The following is a 19,577-nucleotide window of genomic DNA, read 5'->3' as shown; positions in this document are numbered from 1 at the left end:
TGTTTATTCCTGTAGCATAAAAATTCATGCTTCATGAACTGTCGGAAAGCATTTTCTGCCCCTTGCTGGTTGTAGAAGCATTTTCCCTGCAAAAAGTTGTTGAGATGCTTGAAGAAGTTGTAGTTGGTTGATGAGAGGTCAGGTGAATATAGTGGATGAAGCAAAACTGTATAGCCTAATTCATTTAACTTTTGAAGCATTGGTTGTGTGCTGTGTGTTTGGGCAGTGTCACGGAGAAGAACTGGGCCCATTCTGTTGATCAGTGTCAGCTGCAGGTGTTGCAGTTTTCAGTGCTTGCATCGATTTGCTGAGCATACTTCTCAGATGTACTGGTTTCACCAGGATTCAGAAAACTGTAGTGGATCCTACGGGCAGCAGACCAGACCACCAAACAATGACCATGACCTTTTTTTTTTTTTAATTTTATTTTATTTTTAAACTTTACATAATTGTATTAGTTTTACCAAATATCAAAATGAATCCGCCACAGGTATACATGTGTTCCCCATCCTGAACCCTCCTCCCTCCTCCCTCCCCATACCATCCCTCTGGGTCGTCCCAGTGCACTAGCCCCAAGCATCCAGTATCGTGCATCGAACCTGGACTGGCATCTCATTTCATACATGATATTTTACATGTTTCAATGCCATTCTCCCAAATCTTCCCACCCTCGCCCTCTCCCATAGAGTCCATAAGACTGTTCTATACATCAGTGTCTCTTTTGCTGTCTTGTACACAGGGTTATTGTTACCATCTTTCTAAATTCCATATATATGCGTTATTATACTGTATTGGTGTTTTTCCTTCTGGCTTACTTCACTCTGTATAATAGGTTCCAGTTTCATCCACCTCATTAGAACTGATTCAAATGTTTTCTTTTTAATGGCTGAGTAATACTCCATTGTGTATATGTACCATAGCTTTCTTATCCATTCATCTGCTGGTGGATATCTAGGTTGCTTCCATGTCCTGGCTATTATAAACAGTGCTGCGATGAACATTGGGGTACACGTGTCTCTTTCCTTTCTGGTTTCCTCAGTGTGTATGCCCAGCAGTGGGATTGCTGGGTCATAAGGCAGTTCTATTTCCAGTATTTTAAGGAATCATGACCTTTTTTTGATCGAAGTTTGGCTTTGGGAAGTTCCTTAGAGCTTCTTCTCAATTCAGCCACTGAGCTGGTTGTCACTGGTTGACTTTTCATCACATGTCACAATCTGATAGAGAAATTGTTCATTGTTGTGTAGAATAAGAGAAGACGCTTCAAAGCAACAATTTTTTTGATTTGTGGTCAGCTCATGAGGCACCCACTTTTGGGCTTTTTCATCTTTCTAGTTTGCTTCAAAAGCCGAATGACCGTAGAATGGTCAACATTGAGTTCTTTGGCAATTTCTCGTGTAGTTGTGGGAGGATCAGCTTTGATGATCTCCTCAGCTGTCATTGTTAACTTCTGATGGCCAGCCACTGTTCTCCTCACCTTCAAGGCTGTCTTCTCCTTTGCAAAATTTCTTGAACCACCACTGCACTGTACATTTGTTAGCAATTCCTGAGCTAAATGCATTGTTGATGTTGCTAGTTGTCTCCACTGCTTTATGATCCATTTTGAACTTGAATAAGAAAATCCCTTGAATTTTCTTTTTGTCTAACATTATTTCCTCAGTGTAAAATAAATATAAAAGAAACAGCAAATAATAAGTCATTAGCAAAAAAACATAAAGTGAGAAATGCACATGAAAATGATATATAATGTAACCACATTTATTTAAGAATGTATTCTAATATCAAATGGCAAATTTCAGCAATTGCAAGTCTGCAATTACTTTTGTACCAACTTGATATTTAAATGGAAGTGAAATAAAATGTATAAAGTATGTACTCTTTATAGAACATATAAAATATATAAAACTAGAAAAATAAATGTATAAATTAAAGAAAATTAAACAATAAAAAAGTATTTTTAGACTATTACTAGGGCTTCCCTGGTAGCTCAGCTGGTAAAGAATCTGCCTGCAATTCAGGAGACCCTGGTTCAATTCCTGGGCCAGGAAGATCTACTGGAGAAGGGATAGATTACCCACTCCAATGTTGTTGGGCTTCCCTGGTGGCTCAGCTGGTAGAGAATCCACCTGCAATGTGGGACACCTGGGTTTGATCCCTGGGTTGGGAAGATCCCCTGGATATGGGAATGGCTACCCACTCCAGTATTCTGGCCTGGAGAATTCCACGGGGTTGCAATGAATGGGACAAGACTGAGTGACTTGCACTTTTGCTAACATAAAGTAGCTGTTTGCAACTTGGAAATGTTACCACTAAGATTGGTTCTTGTCAGTGTTGTACCTTTGTAGTATCTTTTTTTCTTCTGTCCTCTCTCCTCCAAAATAGGGCACAAGTTGAAAAGACATTAAATGGAAAGACTTACCTACAGTGTTGTGTAGATGATACCTAAATGTCAGGACTGCTGTTATGCATTTCTATTTGAGAATCTCAAAAGGAGTAAAGAGAACCAAGAAGTATGATACATAGATTTAGAACTAAAGTTTCATATTGTTCTTACTAAAAAAAAGGTGTCACCTGAGAAAAGGGTATGCATCATTGTGAGTAACACTATTTTGGAAAACAAGTTTAGTTTATAGAAGGAATGTTTTATTTAATTTCTCTCCTGTGAAGACTCAATTTTTCCATCTTTTTTTCCCTATTAAATCTACTATTAAACCATCCTTTCTGCATGGTATTAAAGTAATACTAACACCAAATATATGCACATGGATCCCATTGTTATAAACTCTAAACCAAAAAATTCTCATTTACCAGTAAGCAATTATATATTGTTTCATCATGAAACCATTTTGCCCTTCTTGGCCTTGAATCCTAATACAGGTTGATCATTAAAGCTTTTTTGCAGGTAAGTAGGAACATAAGTTGGAGAAGGCAATGGCAACCCACTCCAGTGTTCTTACCTGGAGAATCCCAGGGACAGAGGACTCTAATGGGCTGCCGTCTATCGGGTCGCACAGAGTTGGACACGACTGAAGTGACTTAGCAGCAGCAGCAGCAGCAGCAGGAACATAAGTAGCATAATAGAAAGTTAAATTGAAAGCAACTTTAAAAGAAGTACAACAGTGTTTCTCCACTTACTGTTCTTTATGATGGCCTTGCTTGAAAGAGAATGCAATAATAAGCATAGGTCTGCAATTAAATGGAACAAAGGGAAGCTAGAGAATGTCATAGTCCAGGATTGCTATGTTTAAAGCTTTTCCTTAATACGTGGATGAAATTTTAGGAATCTTAAAAACAATTGAGAAACTAACATACATATTCCTTGGTGCATGTCTCTTATATAACAGCTCTGAAAATTGGGTTTCAAAGAGCAAGGGAATTTAAAAAAAAGAAGAAAAAATTAGGTTACTGTTTTCCAAAATTGGCATTATAATCTGAAGAGAAATATTAACAATCCCTTTTAAATAAGAGAAGTGAGATGGTTGGACTGACAGCATAACCGTTCTTAGATTCAAACTATCAGAGAGGGGAATCACATGGATAGAGTTGAAAAAGAAATCATACAGATATGCTGTATTTTAAGAAAATAATCAGGAGACAAAGCAGATTGGAAGAGGCAGGATCTCCATACCTCTGATGTAAGACATTGGCAATATTCTGGTTTTAATGTGGTGGTTACTTCATGGATGTCTATTTTATTCTATTTACTAATTTATGTTAAATGTATTAAGTATTTTTTGCTGCATAACAAATTATTTTGAAACTTGGTAATATAAATAATATTTATTATCCTCACAGTTTCTGTGAGTTGGGAATTCATGAACAGCTTAGCTAGCTTGAAGTTTCTCATGAAGTTTCAGTCAAGTTGTCAGCTAGGGATATAGGCATTTAAAGTCTTATATGGAGCTAGAAAATCAACTTTCAAGGTAACCCATTAAAATGGCTGGAAAATAGTCACTGGTTTTTCATTGGAGACCTCAGTTTCTTCCAATGTGAGCTTCCTCAAAGGTTGCTTGAATGTCCTAACAACATACTGGTTGGTTTCCCTCATGCTGAGTAATTCAAAGACCACCAAGGCAAAAGCAGGTGGTCCTAGGACCCAGGACCTAGCCTTGAGTGCTACCTTTTATCTCTTCTTCCATATTCTATTTGTTAGAAGTGAGTCAGCAAGTCCAATCCAAATTCAAAAGGAAGGGAATTTAGGCTCTGACTTTTGATTGGATGAGGAATGAAGAATTTTCAAACATTTCAAAGTCATCATATTGTTTTTGAAGGCTTCAAATATTATATAGCAATTTTAAAAAAACCCATGAGCACAGATCTTTTTTTTTATTTTATTTTATTTTTAAACTTTATAATATTGTATTGGTTTTGCCAAATATCGAAATGAATCTGCCACAGGTATACATGTGTTCCCCATGCTGAACCCTCCTCCCTCCTCCCTCTCCATACCATCCCTCTGGGTCGTCCCAGTGCACCAGCCCCAAGCATCCAGTATCGTGCATCGAACCTGGACTGGCGATTTGTTTCACATGTGATATTATACATGTTTCAATGCCATTCTCCCAAATCTTCCCACCCTCCCCCTCTCCCACAGAGTCCATAAGACTGTTCTATACATCAGTGTCTCTTTTGCTGTCTCACATACGGGTTATCATTACCATCTTTCTAAATTCCATATATATGCATTAGTATACTGTATTGGTGTTTTTCTTTCTGGCTTACTTCACTCTGTATAATAGGCTCCAGTTTCATCCACCTCATTAGAACTGATTCAAATGTTTTCTTTTTAATGGCTGAGTAATACTCCATTGTATATATGTACCACAGCTTTCTTATCTATTCATCTGCTGATCTAGGTTGCTTCCATGTCCTGGCTATTATAAACAGTGCTGCGATGAATATTGGGGTACACGTGTCTCTTTCCCTTCTGGTTTCCTCAGTGTGTATGCCCAGCAGTGGGGTTGCTGGAATATAAGGCAGTTCTATTTCCAGTTTTTTAAGGAATCTCCACACTGTTCTCCATAGTGGCTGTACTAGTTTGCATTCCCACCAACAGTGTAAGAGGGTTCCCTTTTCTCCACACCCTCTCCAGCATTTATTGCTTGTAGACTTTTGGATCGCAGCCATTCTGACTGGCGTGAAATGGTACCTCATAGTGGTTTTCATTTACATTTCTCTGATAATGAGTGATGTTGAGCATCTTTTCATGTGTTTGTTAACCATCTGTATGTCTTCTTTGGAGAAATGTCTATTTAGTTCTTTGGCCCATTTTTTTTTAATTTTATTTTATTTTTAAACTTTACATAATTGTATTAGTTTTACCAAATATCAAAATGAATCCGCCACAGGTATACCTGTGTTCCCCATCCTGAACCATCCTCCTCCTCCCTCCCCATACCCTCCCTCTGGGTCATCCCAGTGCACCAGCCCCAAGCATCCAGTATCGTGCATCGTACCTGTACTGGCAACTTGTTTCATGCATGATATTATACATGTTTCAATGTCATTCTCCCAAATCTCCCCACCCTCTCCCTCTCCCACAGAGTCCATAAGACTGTTCTATACATCAGTGTCTCTTTTGCTGTCTTGTACACAGGGTTATTGTTACCATCTTTCTAAATTCCATATATATGCATTAGTATAATGTATTGGTGTTTTTCTTTCTGGCTTACTTCACTCTGTAAAATAGGCTCCAGTTTCATCCATCTCATTGGAACTGATTCAAATGTATTCTTTTTAATGGCTGAGTAATACTCCATTGTGTATATGTACCACAGCTTTCTTATCTATTCATCTGTTGATGGGCATCTAGGTTGCTTCCATGTCCTGGCTATTATAAACAGTGCTGCGATGAACATTGGGGTACACGTGTCTCTTTCCCTTCTGGTTTCCTCAGTGTGTATGCCCAGCAGTGGGATTGCTGGATCATAAGGCAGTTCTATTTCCAGTTTTTTAAGGAATCTCCACACTGTTCTCCATAGTGGCTGTACTAGTTTGCATTCCCACCAACAGTGTAAGAGAGTTCCCTTTTCTCCACACCCTCTCCAGCATTTATTGCTTGTAGACTTATGGATCGCAGCCATTCTGACTGGCGTGAAATGGTACCTCATAGTGGTTTTGATTTGCATTTCTCTGATAATGAGTGATGTTGAGCATCTTTTCATGTGTTTGTTAGCCATCTGTATGTCTTCTTTGGAGAAATGTCTATTTAGTTCTTTGGCCCATTTTTTGATTGGGTCATTTATTTTTCTGGAGTTGAGCTGTAGAGGTTGCTTGTATATTTTTGAGATTAGTTGTTTGTCAGTTGCTTCATTTGCTATTATTTTCTGCCATTCTGAAGGCTGTCTTTTCACCTTGATAATAGTTTCCTTTGTTGTGCAGAAGCTTTTAAGTTTAATTAGGTCCCATTTGTTTATTGTTGCTTTTATTTCCAATATTCTGGGAGGTGGGTCATAGAGGATCCTGCTGTGATGTATGTCGGAGAGTGTTTTGCCTATGTTCTCCTCTAGGAGTTTTATAGTTTCTGGTCTTACGTTGAGATCTTTAATCCATTTTGAGTTTATTTTTGTGTATGGTGTTAGAAAGTGGTCTAGTTTCATTCTTTTACAAGTGGTTGACCAGATTTCCCAGCACCACTTGTTAAAGAGATTGTCTTTAGTCCATTGTATATTCTTGCCTCCTTTGTCAAAGATAAGGTGTCCATATGTGCGTGGATTTATCTCTGGGCTTTCTATTTTGTTCCATAGATGTATATTTCTGTCTTTGTGCCAGTACCATGGTGTCTTGATGACTGTGGCTTTGTAGTAGAGCCTGAAGTCAGGTAGGTTGATTCCTTCAGTTCCATTCTTCTTTCTCAAGATCGCTTTGGCTATTCGAGGTTTTTTGTATTTCCATACAAATTATGAAATTATTTGTTCTAGCTCTGTGAAGAATACCGTTGGTAGCTTGATAGGGATTGCGTTGAATCTATAAATTGCTTTGGGTAGTATACTCATTTTCACTATATTGATTCTTCCAATCCATGAACATGGTATATTTCTCCATCTATTAGTGTCCTCTTTGATTTCTTTCACCAGTGTTTTATAGTTTTCTATATATAGGTCTTCAGTTTCTTTAGGTAGATATATTCCTAAGTATTTTATTCTTTCCGTTGCAATGGTGAATGGAATTGTTTCCTTAATTTCTCTTTCTGTTTTCTCATTATTAGTGTATAGGAATGCAAGGTATTTCTTAAGAAGAAATAAGATGATCCCTGAAATGAAGATCACATGTGAATTATAACTAAAGAGAATAGAAATTGTTGAAAACACAGTAAGAGTGGGAGAAGCATGAAAATAAATTGGAAATTAATAAGTATTAAATTTATGGTATATTGAGTAACAGCCCCAAAGATACTCAGATCCTCATCCCTGGAGCCTGTGAATGTTACTTATATGACAAAAGTAACTTTGCGAATGTCATTAAGTATCTTGAGATGGGGAAATTATCCTGCTGCTGCTAAGTCACTTCAGTTGTGTACAACTCTGTGCGACCCCATAGACGGCAGCCCACCAGTCTCCCCTGTCCTTGGGATTCTCCAGGCAAGAATACTGGAGTGGGTTGCCATTTCCTTCTCCAATGCATGAAAGTGAAAAGTGAAAGTGAAGTCACTCAGTTGTGTCCTACTTTTAGCGACCCCATGTACTGCAGCCTACCAGGATCCTCCATCCATGGGATTTTCCAGGAAAGAGTACTAATGCTCCCTAAATGTAGTCACAAATGCTCTTATAGGAGGAAGACAGAGGGAGATTTGACTACAGAGACAGAAAAGGAAAAGGTGACGTAACAACAAAGTGGAGATGGATTTAAAGATGCTATGTTGTTGAGTTTGAAGATGGAAGATGAGAATATGGCCCAAAGAATGCAAGGAATGAAGTTCTAGAAACTGGAAAAGGCAAGAAAACAGACTGTCTTGTAGAATTTCCAGTGGGAACACAACAACTATACCCACTCTTCAGTTTTGCCTAGTGAAACACATTTCAGATTTCTAACCTCTTGAACTGTAACAGAACAAGTGTGTATTGTTTTAAACCACTTAGTTTGTGATAATGTGTTACAGCAGCCATAGGAAAATAGTATAGGATTGGAGAGAAATTTACATGCATCGAAGAGAGACAAAGGAGATTCCAGTTACTCATAATTATTTTGACTGAAGAACAAAACTGAAAAGACTGCAAAATATAGTTCAATAAATGTTTTAAAATGAAAAGATTTAAATCAATAAATTTAAAAAGTCATTCCGTATCCCAAGAGAAATTGTCACAGAAAAATCCCTGTATTATAATTGGCATGTTTAGACTCTTTATATTTAATGTAATTTTCTATATATTTGGATTTAAATCTTCTTTCTGCTTTTTATTTCCTATTTGTGGGATGATCTTTATTCTCTTCCCTCATTTCTGTCTTTATTTAGATTGTGTATTTTAATAAACTATTTTGTACCTTATTTGTTATACATTTTCTTTAGTTGCTCTCGAGTTTAAAATATACATCTTTAATTTATCACAGTTTTCCTTTTTTAATATTAAACAACTTTATAAATAGTGTAAAAACTTTACAACAGTATGCTTCCATTCCACCTCTGATATTTTGCGCTGTTTTTGTCATATATTTCTCTTTCTGTTTTTCTCTAGTCGCTAAGTCATGTTTGACTCTTGTGACCACGTGGACTATAGCCATTTACTTCTATGTAAATCATAACCCCTGTAATGTGTTGACATAATTTTCTCTTATTATCTTACACGTTTTTAATGAAGAGAAAGTCTATGTATTTTTCCACACAGTGTGTATGAATGATAAAGAAAATATTTTGTGCATATAAGTAAAGAAATTGTTATTCAAGGACAATTATATCAATCTGGCCACAGATTTCACCATAACATGCGCAACTGGAATATTGTGATTCTAGACTTACATATCTGCCCAAATAGTTTTCAACTATAAATGAAACAAATATTTCTGAACTTACAAAACAAGAAACTGTAAAAATTATCATTCATATTTTTTAAAAAGTACAGAAAACTTCTTTTAATAGAGAATTTGATATTTGGTATTAGAAATGCAGAGTATAAGTTAATAGTGTAGAGGACTGGAAAACTTATCTGAAGAAATTAAAGACTGGGAAACAAAAAGAGACTAAGAAATGGTAAATAGTAAAGAGAAGTTAGGACTTCCCAGGTGGCACAGTGGTAAAGAATTCGCCTGCCAATGCAGCAGACACAAGGGATCCAGGTTCCATCCTTGGGTTGGGAAGATCCCCTGGAACCCACTCCAGTATTCTTTTTTTTTTTTTTAATTAATTATTTGAATTGAAGGATAGTTACTTTATAGTATTGTGGTTGGTTTTCGCCATATGTCAACATGAATCACCCATGGGTGTACATGTGTCCCCCCATCCTGAAACCCCCTCCCACCTACCTCCCCACTCCATCCCTCTGGATTGTCTCAGAGCACTGGCTTTTGAGTTCTCTGCTTAATGCATTGAACTTGCACTGGTCATCTGTTTTACATATGGTAATCTACATGTTTCAATGCTATTCTCTCATATCATCCCACCCTCACCTTGTCCCACATAGTTCAAAAGTTTGCTCATTACGTCTGTGTCTCTTTTGCTGACTTGCATATAGGATTGTCATTAGTGTCTTTCTAAATTCCATATATATGCCACTCCAGTTATTCTTGCTGGGATAATCCCATGGACAGTGAATACAACTGAGTGACTGAGCACACACACACAATGAGAAATCAAGAAATATGGTGAGTAGATTGAGAAAGTCTAATTATATATAATCAGAGTTCTAATTTTTTAAAACAAAAGAAAAATCTTTAAAGCAGCAAAAGAGAAAAAGATTGATTGATTACTTACAAAGGAACTATAGCTGGCTTGACAACTTATTTCTCAGTTGCAGCAAGAGAAGCCGTAAGGCAGTGGAATAAAATCTTTAAAAATTGTAAGGAAAATAATTGTCATAATGAAATTTTCAGTTATACAGAAAAAGCACCCACTTGCAAGAGATAAGACTGACTATTATCAGGCTCTCATTAAAGTACATTTAAAAGATATATCTCAGTTATAAGAAAAATAATGAAAAGGCGGTTTGAAATGGTGAGAGAAAAAAATGATAAATGTGAGTAAATGTACTAATGTCTAAGGTTATAAAAAGGTAAAATTACGGAACATTTAAAAAAGACTAAACTTCTGGACAATAGAATGGAAGTCAGAAGATAATGACTTCAGTTAAGGTTTTAACCTTATATGCTTTCTCTTTAAATTCTAGATTTTAATGTTAAAATTTCTAAATTTCATATTAAAATGAATACAGTGGAATGATTAATTTAACTTCAAAACAGGAAAAGTAGAATAAGTAAAAAATAAAAATTGAAGAAACCAGTCAATTCAAAGGAATGTAAGAAAGAAGAAATAAAATCACATAGAGAAATAAGAGAAAAAATCACACAACAATAAATGTAAATGGATACAATTACTTAGATAAAAGACAAAAAATTTCAAACTAGAGTTAAAAAAATGATTAGGAAAAGTTATAGTAGGCAAATGTGAACTAAATGCTAGTTTAACTCTTAATATACTGTTTCTATTGAACAATCAGGATTTATGGAGTTTACAATTTTTATTTGATTTTTTCATAAGTTGGTTCTTTAGGCTTGACTGATATTCAGACCAGAGTGTTTCTCTCATGGGACCCTCTCATGGTTTCTCTGGAAACTTGCTTGATTTGTCCATTAACTATAGCTTTCTTAGTAGGCAGTGCTTCTTCAGATAATGCCCTTTTAAATGTGCCCCTGACAGTACTTTCCACATTTCCTTTTTATTAGGGTCATTTTATCCTAGGAATAGGCTCTCTTGACAAGGGGCCTTTAAAAAACGATGCCATACTGACATTCTAACCATGAATTTCACTTCTGATCCCTGGATTCAAGTACCTTTGTAAGAGACAGATTACTGAAGCTTCTGTAGGCTCGTTTATCAGACATGAAGTTCCTCTCAGGTATTTCTGAAACAGAAGCACAGAGACTTGCCAGCTTGTCTTCAGTAGTTTTGGCTGATCAGGAGACAGTAAGTCCTCATCGATTTAGAGCTTATTATTTACAGCATATTAGGCAGCATGAGCTCCACGTTCACATCAGTTTCTCTTTCCCCACTAATTCTCAGAAAGTGATCTGAAAGTAGATCTAGGTGAATTCTGTACCCATAGTGCATCTATGTCAAAGCTGAGGAGTACTGGTCTTAGAATACCTCCAGTCTTATAAAGGACTGATGATAAATCTATCCATTCTCCTTGCTGGAGGTTGCCTTTATTACTCTGGACTATAAACACATCTCTCCAGGGAGAACAGGGAGGCAGTTCTTTATTACCTTGCAGTATCTCCCAGAGATGGGATACCTTTATTATTATTATACATTAATGTAAATAATGAATAATGTTCCAGAGTGAGTCGCTATTTCTATCCTGCCAGAAACCCTTGAAAACATTCATGAAAAAATAATCATGGAAAAAAATGGACTATGAATGTCTAGATATATAGGAATGTGAAAGATATGTGGAAAATTGTTTTTCTGCTTCTGCCATGGTTATAGTGGGAGGGTTGACTCTTAGCAGTAAAATGAATAACTTCAAAACTGTCCTTGTTAAATCCCACCTATTGGTTACTTTTGATGTATTTGACCTTTATTGTGAGCAAATGATTTTTAAAATACATGAACCAGTTGTCATTTCCATCATTTGAAAATCTAGACTTGAGTACTCTTTACTTTGGAATTTCATATGTATTCTATGTTGATGCCACACCAAAAAGCTTTCATATAAACTGGCTACTCCTTAAATATTCGACAAGATGGAGTTTATGACAGTCTTAGTAGGGAAAAATAAACAATATGCCTTGATAAAAATTTATCAATATTTTTATAATATGAAAATATTAAATTCTAAACTTGCATGCATCATTTTAAATATACATGAAAACAGTTACAAGAGAACTGACAAATATACCATTCTACTGGAAAATATTAATACTTTCTAACTCCTTTTATAAGGCCTTGATAACAAAACAAAATGAGAAAAAAAATTATAGACCTATTTCACACAGAAACACATAAACATAAATGTTAGTGAATATAATTCATTAAATGCTAATGCACTATTATGAAATTAGATTTATTCTGGGAATAAAGCATTGGTTCAGATTTTAGAAAAAATCAATGTGTTACACTCTAATTATAGACAACATATTAAAAAGCAGAGATATTACTTTGCTGACAAAGATCCACGTAGTCAATCAAAGCTGTGATTTTTCAAGTAGTCATGTATGGATATGAGAATTAGACCATAAAGAAAGTTGAGTGCTGAAGAATTATGCTTTCATTCTGTGGTGTTGGAGAAGACTATTAAGAGTCCCTTGGACTGCAAGTACATCAAACCAGTCAATGCTAAAGGAAATCAGTCCTGAATATTCATTGGAAGGACTGATGATGAAGCTGAAACTCCAATACTTTGGCCACCTTATGCAAAGAACTGACTCATTTGAAAAGACCCTGATGCTGGGCAAGATTGAAGGCAGGAGAAGAAGGAAACGACAGAAGATGAGATGGTTGGATGGCATCACCAACTTGATGGGCATGAATTTGAGCAAGTTCCAGGAGTTCGTGATGGACAGGGAAGCCTGGCCATGGGGTTGCAAAGAGTCATACATAACTGAGCAACTGAACTGAACTGAATAACTCTAATACTTTAAGGGACAAGAATGATACAATCATCTCAAGGTATATAATTGAATACTATAACAGTAATTTGATATTTAGAAAACTCTTAAAAAGCAGATTATAGAAGAGAACTTCTTAGGCTGATAAAAACATCTACAAAAATTCAAATCTCAACATTGCTTATTATTAGAGAAATTAAAATCAAAACTACAATGAAGTATCACTTCACATTGGTCAGAATGGCCATCATCAAAAAAATCTACAAACAATAAATGTTTGAAAGGATGTGGAGAAAAGGGAACACTCTTGCCCTGTTGGTGGGAATGTAAATTGATCAGCCACTATGGAGAACAGTATGGAGATTTCTTTGAAAATTAGGAATAAAACTACCGTATGACCCAGAAATCACACAACTGGGCATATACCCTGAGAAAAACATAACTCAGAATGACACATGTACTGCCAGTGTTCATTACAGTACTGTTTGCAATAGCCTGAACATGGAAGCAACCTAGATGTTCATTGACAGATGAATGGATAAAGAAGTTGTGGTACATATGGACTGTTAGCCATAAAAAGGAATGAATTTGAGTCAGTTCTAGTGAGGCCAGTGAGCCTAGAGCCTGTTTTACAGAGTGAAATTAGTCAGAGAAAAACGATTATCATATATTAACACGTATGTATGGAATCTAGAAGAATGGTACTGATGAACCTATTTGCAGGGCAGCAGACATGGAGAACGGACTTGAGGACATAGTCAGGGAAAGAGAGGGTGGAACGAACTAAGAGAGTAATACGAACATATACATTACTATATGTAAAATAAGTAGCCAGTGGAATTTGCTGTATGATGCAGGGAGGTCAGCCTGGTGCTCTGTGACAACTGAGAGGGCTGAGATGGGGAGAATGGGAGAAAGATTCAAGAGGAGGGGACATATGTATATTTATGGCTGATTCATGTTGGTATATGGCAGAAACTCACACAACTTTGTAAAACAATTATCCCCCAATTAAAGATAAATTTAAAACATTGACATCAAACATCACTTCTAAGAGTATATCCTCAAAAATCAGAAACAAGGTTCAGATTTCTGTTACCATCTCTTTAATTCAATAGTTTTCTAGTTACTATCCTTTTCAATAAATCAGTTAAAAGAATAACACTTGGAACACATAGAAAACAATTATTTTTAGCCAGTGTAATCATCTACTTGAAAAACCAAAAGGAACCTACAGATAAAGTATTAAAATTAATGAGAGTTTTTCAAGGCTGTAATATATAATATTGATATCAAAGTCAATTTTAATTTTATACCCCATCAAAACTAAGGTAGAAAATGTAGTTTAAGAAGTTATCATTTGTAATAGCCAACACAATGCTTTTTGAATATAACAGAAAGTTTAAGATTACTATGGAGAAAACAGAATACTTTATTGAAATACACTATTAAATAGGAACTAAATATGGAGAAGGAAATGGCAACCCACTCCAGTACTCTTGCCTGGAGAATCCCACGGAGGGAGGAGCCTGGTAGGCTACAGTCCATGGGGTTGCAAAGAGTCGGACACAACTGAGTGACTTCACTCACACTCACTCACTCAAATATATAAAAAGATATACCATATTCATGGGTTGAAGACTCAATTTTGTAAAGAAACTTCAATATGGTATTCCAAAGTGACAAGTGTGCACAAACTCAAATCCTTATGTGTTATAAAGCTAAGCCCTCTAAATGTCTTTGGTAATGATAAACACTAATAGTAAATTCAGTTATTAAAAATAGAATATGTATTTTCTATTGATAATCATAGCAATAGGACAACGAGGAACTGAAAGCTATGCAAAATTAGAAGAATACATCATTTTGGGAAAGATACCAAATTTCAAAAGTTAAAATGAAATGACAGAAAATTTAAAAATTCATTTTGTGATAAGTAAGTCTTCACATTAGAAATAGCCTCAATCTAATGAGCATGGCAATTTTGAATTATTTATGCATAACCTACCAGGTCTTATGTCCCAACCAAATTCTGCAACATAGATTTTTATGAAGGAATGAGGATAATTCAGAAATCTTAGGAAACTTCCAATAAAAATAAAACAACAACTCTGAAAAGTATGAGAATAATAAAGAAATAATGTATATCTTGGCTGATGATATTTTAGATCAAATTAGGCACATCGTGCAAAGCTGAGTTTGTAATCTTTGAATCTGCGTGTGTTGTTTAAAAGCATTTGGAGACCCAGATGTCCCAGGTGGCACAGTGGTAAAGAATCAGCCTGCTAATGTAAGGGGCGTGGGTTTAATCCCTGGGTTGGGAAGATTCCCTGGAGAGGGAAATGGCAACCTGGTCCAGTATTCTTGCCTGGGAAGTCCCATGAACAGAGGAGCCTGGTGGGCTTCAGTCCGTTGCAAAAAGGGTTGCAAAAAGAGTCAGACACGACATAGCAACTGAACACATGCCATCAGTGTGATAGTGTGCTGAGAACTGAACAGTAGTGTATAAGGGTAATATTGTCCCTGCCTTCAAGGAACTTGCAGCCCAGAGAGGAAGATCATTAACACACTTCAATAGACAACTATATTGCGATGTAATATTCATTAAAAATTCTTCATTGCCAAGTGCCATAAGTGCTATGGGAGCTCACAGCAGAGACCCTCAAGACATATGAAGAACATATTTTTCAGGAAGTCTTCCTGGAAGAGGTGCTGTTTAAGTGTGACCTTGGGTAAGGGGATACTCTTTCTCTGTGAGTGGTGCTCTGAAAAGGACTCAGCTGAGAACTCTCAGCTGTTTATGCTCCTAGAAGCTGGCAAAATGAGAGCCTCCGTTCTGCAGGCAGCTCGGGGCTGCACATAGCTATAACCACTTTGGTGATCTGGACAGCAGTGGCTCTCAAGCTTAAGGGTGCATTGGAATCACCTGGAGGGCTTTTTAAACCAGATGTCTGGGCCCCATCCCCAGATTATCTGACTTAAAGAATCTTGAGAGGGTCCCAAGATTTACATATATAACGTATTCCCAGGTGATGCTGCTGCTGCCTCAGGATTCACACTTTGAAAACCACTCTGCAGAGAAGGCTGTACTTGAATGCCACTCCAGAGCATTCATTCTGAGTAGATAAAGTTTGATAATATTTTCTGAATGAATAGCACCAAGTTTACAGATTCTACTTCCAAGTGAGGGTGAAAGTACATGATTACAATACAATGCAGTAAGAACCATAAGAAGTTAGTTGCCAACTATTAGCAGAGTTGCAGAAGAAAAGGGCCAATTTTTCCTTAGTTTGTCATGAGAATCTTGACAAACAAGTGAGCCAATCTCACCTTCTGGCTCAGTGAACTAATCAGAGGAGAACTTTTATCTTTGGGTCTTAGTTTTCTCAATAAAAAAATGAGGAAATTAATAATATTGGTGGTGTTGTTAGGATCAACTAACGTGTGCATACATGTGTGCTTGCTCAGTCACTTCAGTCATGTATGACTCTGCAACCCTTTGGACTGTAGCCCTCTAGGCTCCTCTGTCCATGGACTTCTCCAGGTAAGAATGCTGGAGTGGGTTGCCATACCCTCCTCCAGGGGATCTTCCTGACCCAGGGATCTAACCTGCATCTTGTGCATTGCAAGTGGATTCTTTATCTTAAAACTGAACTACCGCAGAAGCCCCAGGATCAACGGGGATAATTGATAAAAAGTACTTCAAATATAAGGTAATATTAAAATATCTAGCTTTAGTTAGGTTTTGTTCTTTTTTAGTTTTTAAAAATTTGTTTTAAGTATAGTTTATTTACAATGTGTTAATTTCTGCTGTACAGCACAGTGATTCAGTTATATATATATGTATATACATATATATATACACATTCTTTTTAATATTCTTTTTCATTATAGTTTGTCACAGGATATTGAATATAGTTCCCTGGGCTGTGCAGTAGGTCGGAAAGCCCATTTTCTTAAGAAGATTATATAGTGTTAGTGGGAGACTTCACTCTACCTTTTGATGCTAGCTATGCAGGACTCAAGGAGATCCAACCAGGGCTAAAGGAGATTAGCCTTGGGTGTTCTTTGGAAGGAATGATGCTAAAGCTGAAACTCCAGTACTTTGGCCACCTCATGAGAAGAGTTGACTCATTGGAAAAGACTCTGATGCTGGGAGGGATTGGGGGCAGGAGGAAAAGGGGACGACATAGGATGAGATGGCTGGATGGCATCACTGACTCGATAGACATTAGTTTGAGTGAATTCTGGGAGTTGGTGGACAGGGAGGCCTGGCATCCTGCGATTCATGGGGTTGCAAAGAGTCGGACACGACTGAGTAACTGCACTGAACTGACTGATGCGGGACTCAACACTGTATATACTAATGACATTTACTAATACAGTGACATCTTGAACCTTAACCATGTAGAGTGTCATTCCCTGCAAAACTCAACAGCATATTTACAATCTCAAACCTAGTCTACAGAGAACAGTTACCACTGAGCTTCTCACTGAGCTGGCATCCCACTTTTGGGGACACTCCTATTGCTTTGGTGAAGGGAGTGTCATCTGGGCTCTCCTGGGGAACATAATCAGCTAGTAGTTTCTCTGACATTACAAAATAAATGTGTTATAACATGCTAACTTCTCTGAGACCTTGGGACTCTTCTCCAGTGTTTTGCCAAGGTAGGTCAAGCTTTGTTCTTTGCTTATCTTTCTAGAGCTCTTTGTTTGATATGACTATATTATTGCAGTAAAGTCAGTGATACTTTTATGGGCCTTCAAATATTTTGTTTTACTGATAATGCATACAGAAACAGGAAGCTGGCATTGACATTCTAACTCAGTTTCCTTTTTCATATTAATTTTGCCTTAATTTCAAAAAGTTGGATAAGTTGCAAATATTTAAATGAAAGACAAATGCTATGCAAATGATAGAAGAATGAATATGCATTGGGTTAGAACTTCTATTTGGGGATTTCAATTTCATTTTTGGCACTTTTCCTTTTTAAAAAATAAGTTTAATCTCTTTTGCCACATGATGGTAGTGTTGCTTCTCTTGTTAAGCCACAAAAATAGATTCAGATGCCAGTTAAAATCATAAAAAAATATATTTCTCCAAGGAGATCTAACAATAAAACATTAGTTTTATAAAGAAAAAAGACTCCTACACATTTATGTTATTTTTAAAGAGCAGGAAACATCAATGCCAGTGTTTCCTGAGGAGAATTGCCATTTCTTCCCTAGGAAACAGATCTTTGGATGTCAGGAACATTCTCGTTATCTCCTTTCTTAAGTGAATCTTGTTTTGGGCATTGTCTTTCAAATTACTTCCCCCTTTTAATTGGGCTGACAAGTATAATTTATTTCCTTCTAAGTTGATGTAGATATTTATCTTGGAGAAGAGAAATTTTAAATGGCACTTATGTTGATTGTAATCTACATAATCTTTTATAGCAGATTTAGGATTAGAAGCCAACTTCGAAGTTGTCTAGTGTGACCCTCTATTTGCATGCAGTAATTTCTTCTGCATCATCCAGAACAGATGGCTGTGCAGTTTCTCAAGTGCCTCCAAGGATGCCCTTCAAGGCAGCCTCTGTTCATTGGCGGACTCCTAGAAAAGGAATTTGTTTGCTTTATGCTCAGCAGAATGTGGTGTTGCTTGGAAGCTGTGAAGCTTCTGTTTGCTTGAATTCAAAACCATTTCATTTGTCTGGAGGCAACCATCTTGTTGAGAGAATGAGTCACAGGATAAAATTATGAAATGTAGTTTGCTGCATACTGGAGTCAGTCACAATCTGTCCACAGATCCAAAAAATATTGAAGAAATATAGCAAGCTACATTTTGTACTCTGAGAGATCTGGGTTTAACATGTCAGAAATTATTTATTTTCCTCATGACCGTCATGGGTTTACTGAAATATTCAATTATGATTTTTGGTTGCTCTGTTCTCAGCAGTACAGTTTCCATTAACATTGAATTTCACAATCAGCAGATTTAGTGGAGGAAATAAATTCCTTTGTCACCTTGTCAAATTAGGTGATGGTGTGTGAGAAAGCATACCTGTCTCAGCAGAGCCTTAGCTATTTTCTCCGGGGACAATTTTCTCTACACCCAGCAATCCAGTGACTCTATAGCCTTTTGAAGGTAAGATAGTAAGAGAGGTTTGTGGAAAGATTTAGACTGAGTTTACAGGGATCTGAATGGCAATAGGGTCACCAGGCATCCTAAATGCATTCTTCAGCTTTGTAGATTTAGAAATGTCTTATCATTTCAGCAAGGGACTGATTAGGCTCTTTGAAACCCACTAGAGTAACTGATCTCAAAAGAGAGTGAGATATAAGCTTGAGGTGCTCCATTATTATAATTCCCATGAGAAGTGCACCTGGCAGAATAGTCTACAGTGGTCATAGCCCATGCTATACTATTTTAGTAAGTTTTGTAGTATCGGCTCCTGAGGTTCACTGTGTCAAGGATAGATGAATCAAAACCTCATGAATTTGCTACTTTGGCAGATGGCTAGTCACTTCTACTTTGTATTCACACTTGTTGGTGATAATTTCAGAAGATGATGTTTCTGATCTTGACTTTAAATTCTTATCTGAGTCCTGAAACCACCTATTCTTGATAACTACATAGACTTTTATGATTGTAAATTTTGTGTTGTCTAAACTAGAAATCAAATATGAATCATATATTTTTCAAATGCATGCCATTTGTAATTATTTTTCTGTTAGTATATATCATTTTGATCTAGAGAGAAGGAAAAATGTTTTAATTTCTTCATATTTTGATCAGATATGGCAGAAACTGTGATTAATTGTATAGGGTGAAAAAATTA

At 36.5% G+C, this 19,577-nt stretch overlaps 1 pseudogene; it reads right to left on the bottom strand.

The window, feature by feature from the left end:
- Positions 1–994: 994 nt before the first annotated feature.
- LOC132345009 (histone-lysine N-methyltransferase SETMAR-like) lies at positions 995–1,646 on the bottom strand (annotated as a pseudogene).
- Positions 1,647–19,577: the final 17,931 nt, after the last annotated feature.

The sequence above is a fragment of the Bos taurus genome, chromosome 3 (genome assembly GCF_002263795.3).
Source record: "Bos taurus isolate L1 Dominette 01449 registration number 42190680 breed Hereford chromosome 3, ARS-UCD2.0, whole genome shotgun sequence".
NCBI lineage: Eukaryota > Metazoa > Chordata > Mammalia > Artiodactyla > Bovidae > Bos > Bos taurus.
This window is presented reverse-complemented; position numbering and strand designations above follow the sequence as displayed.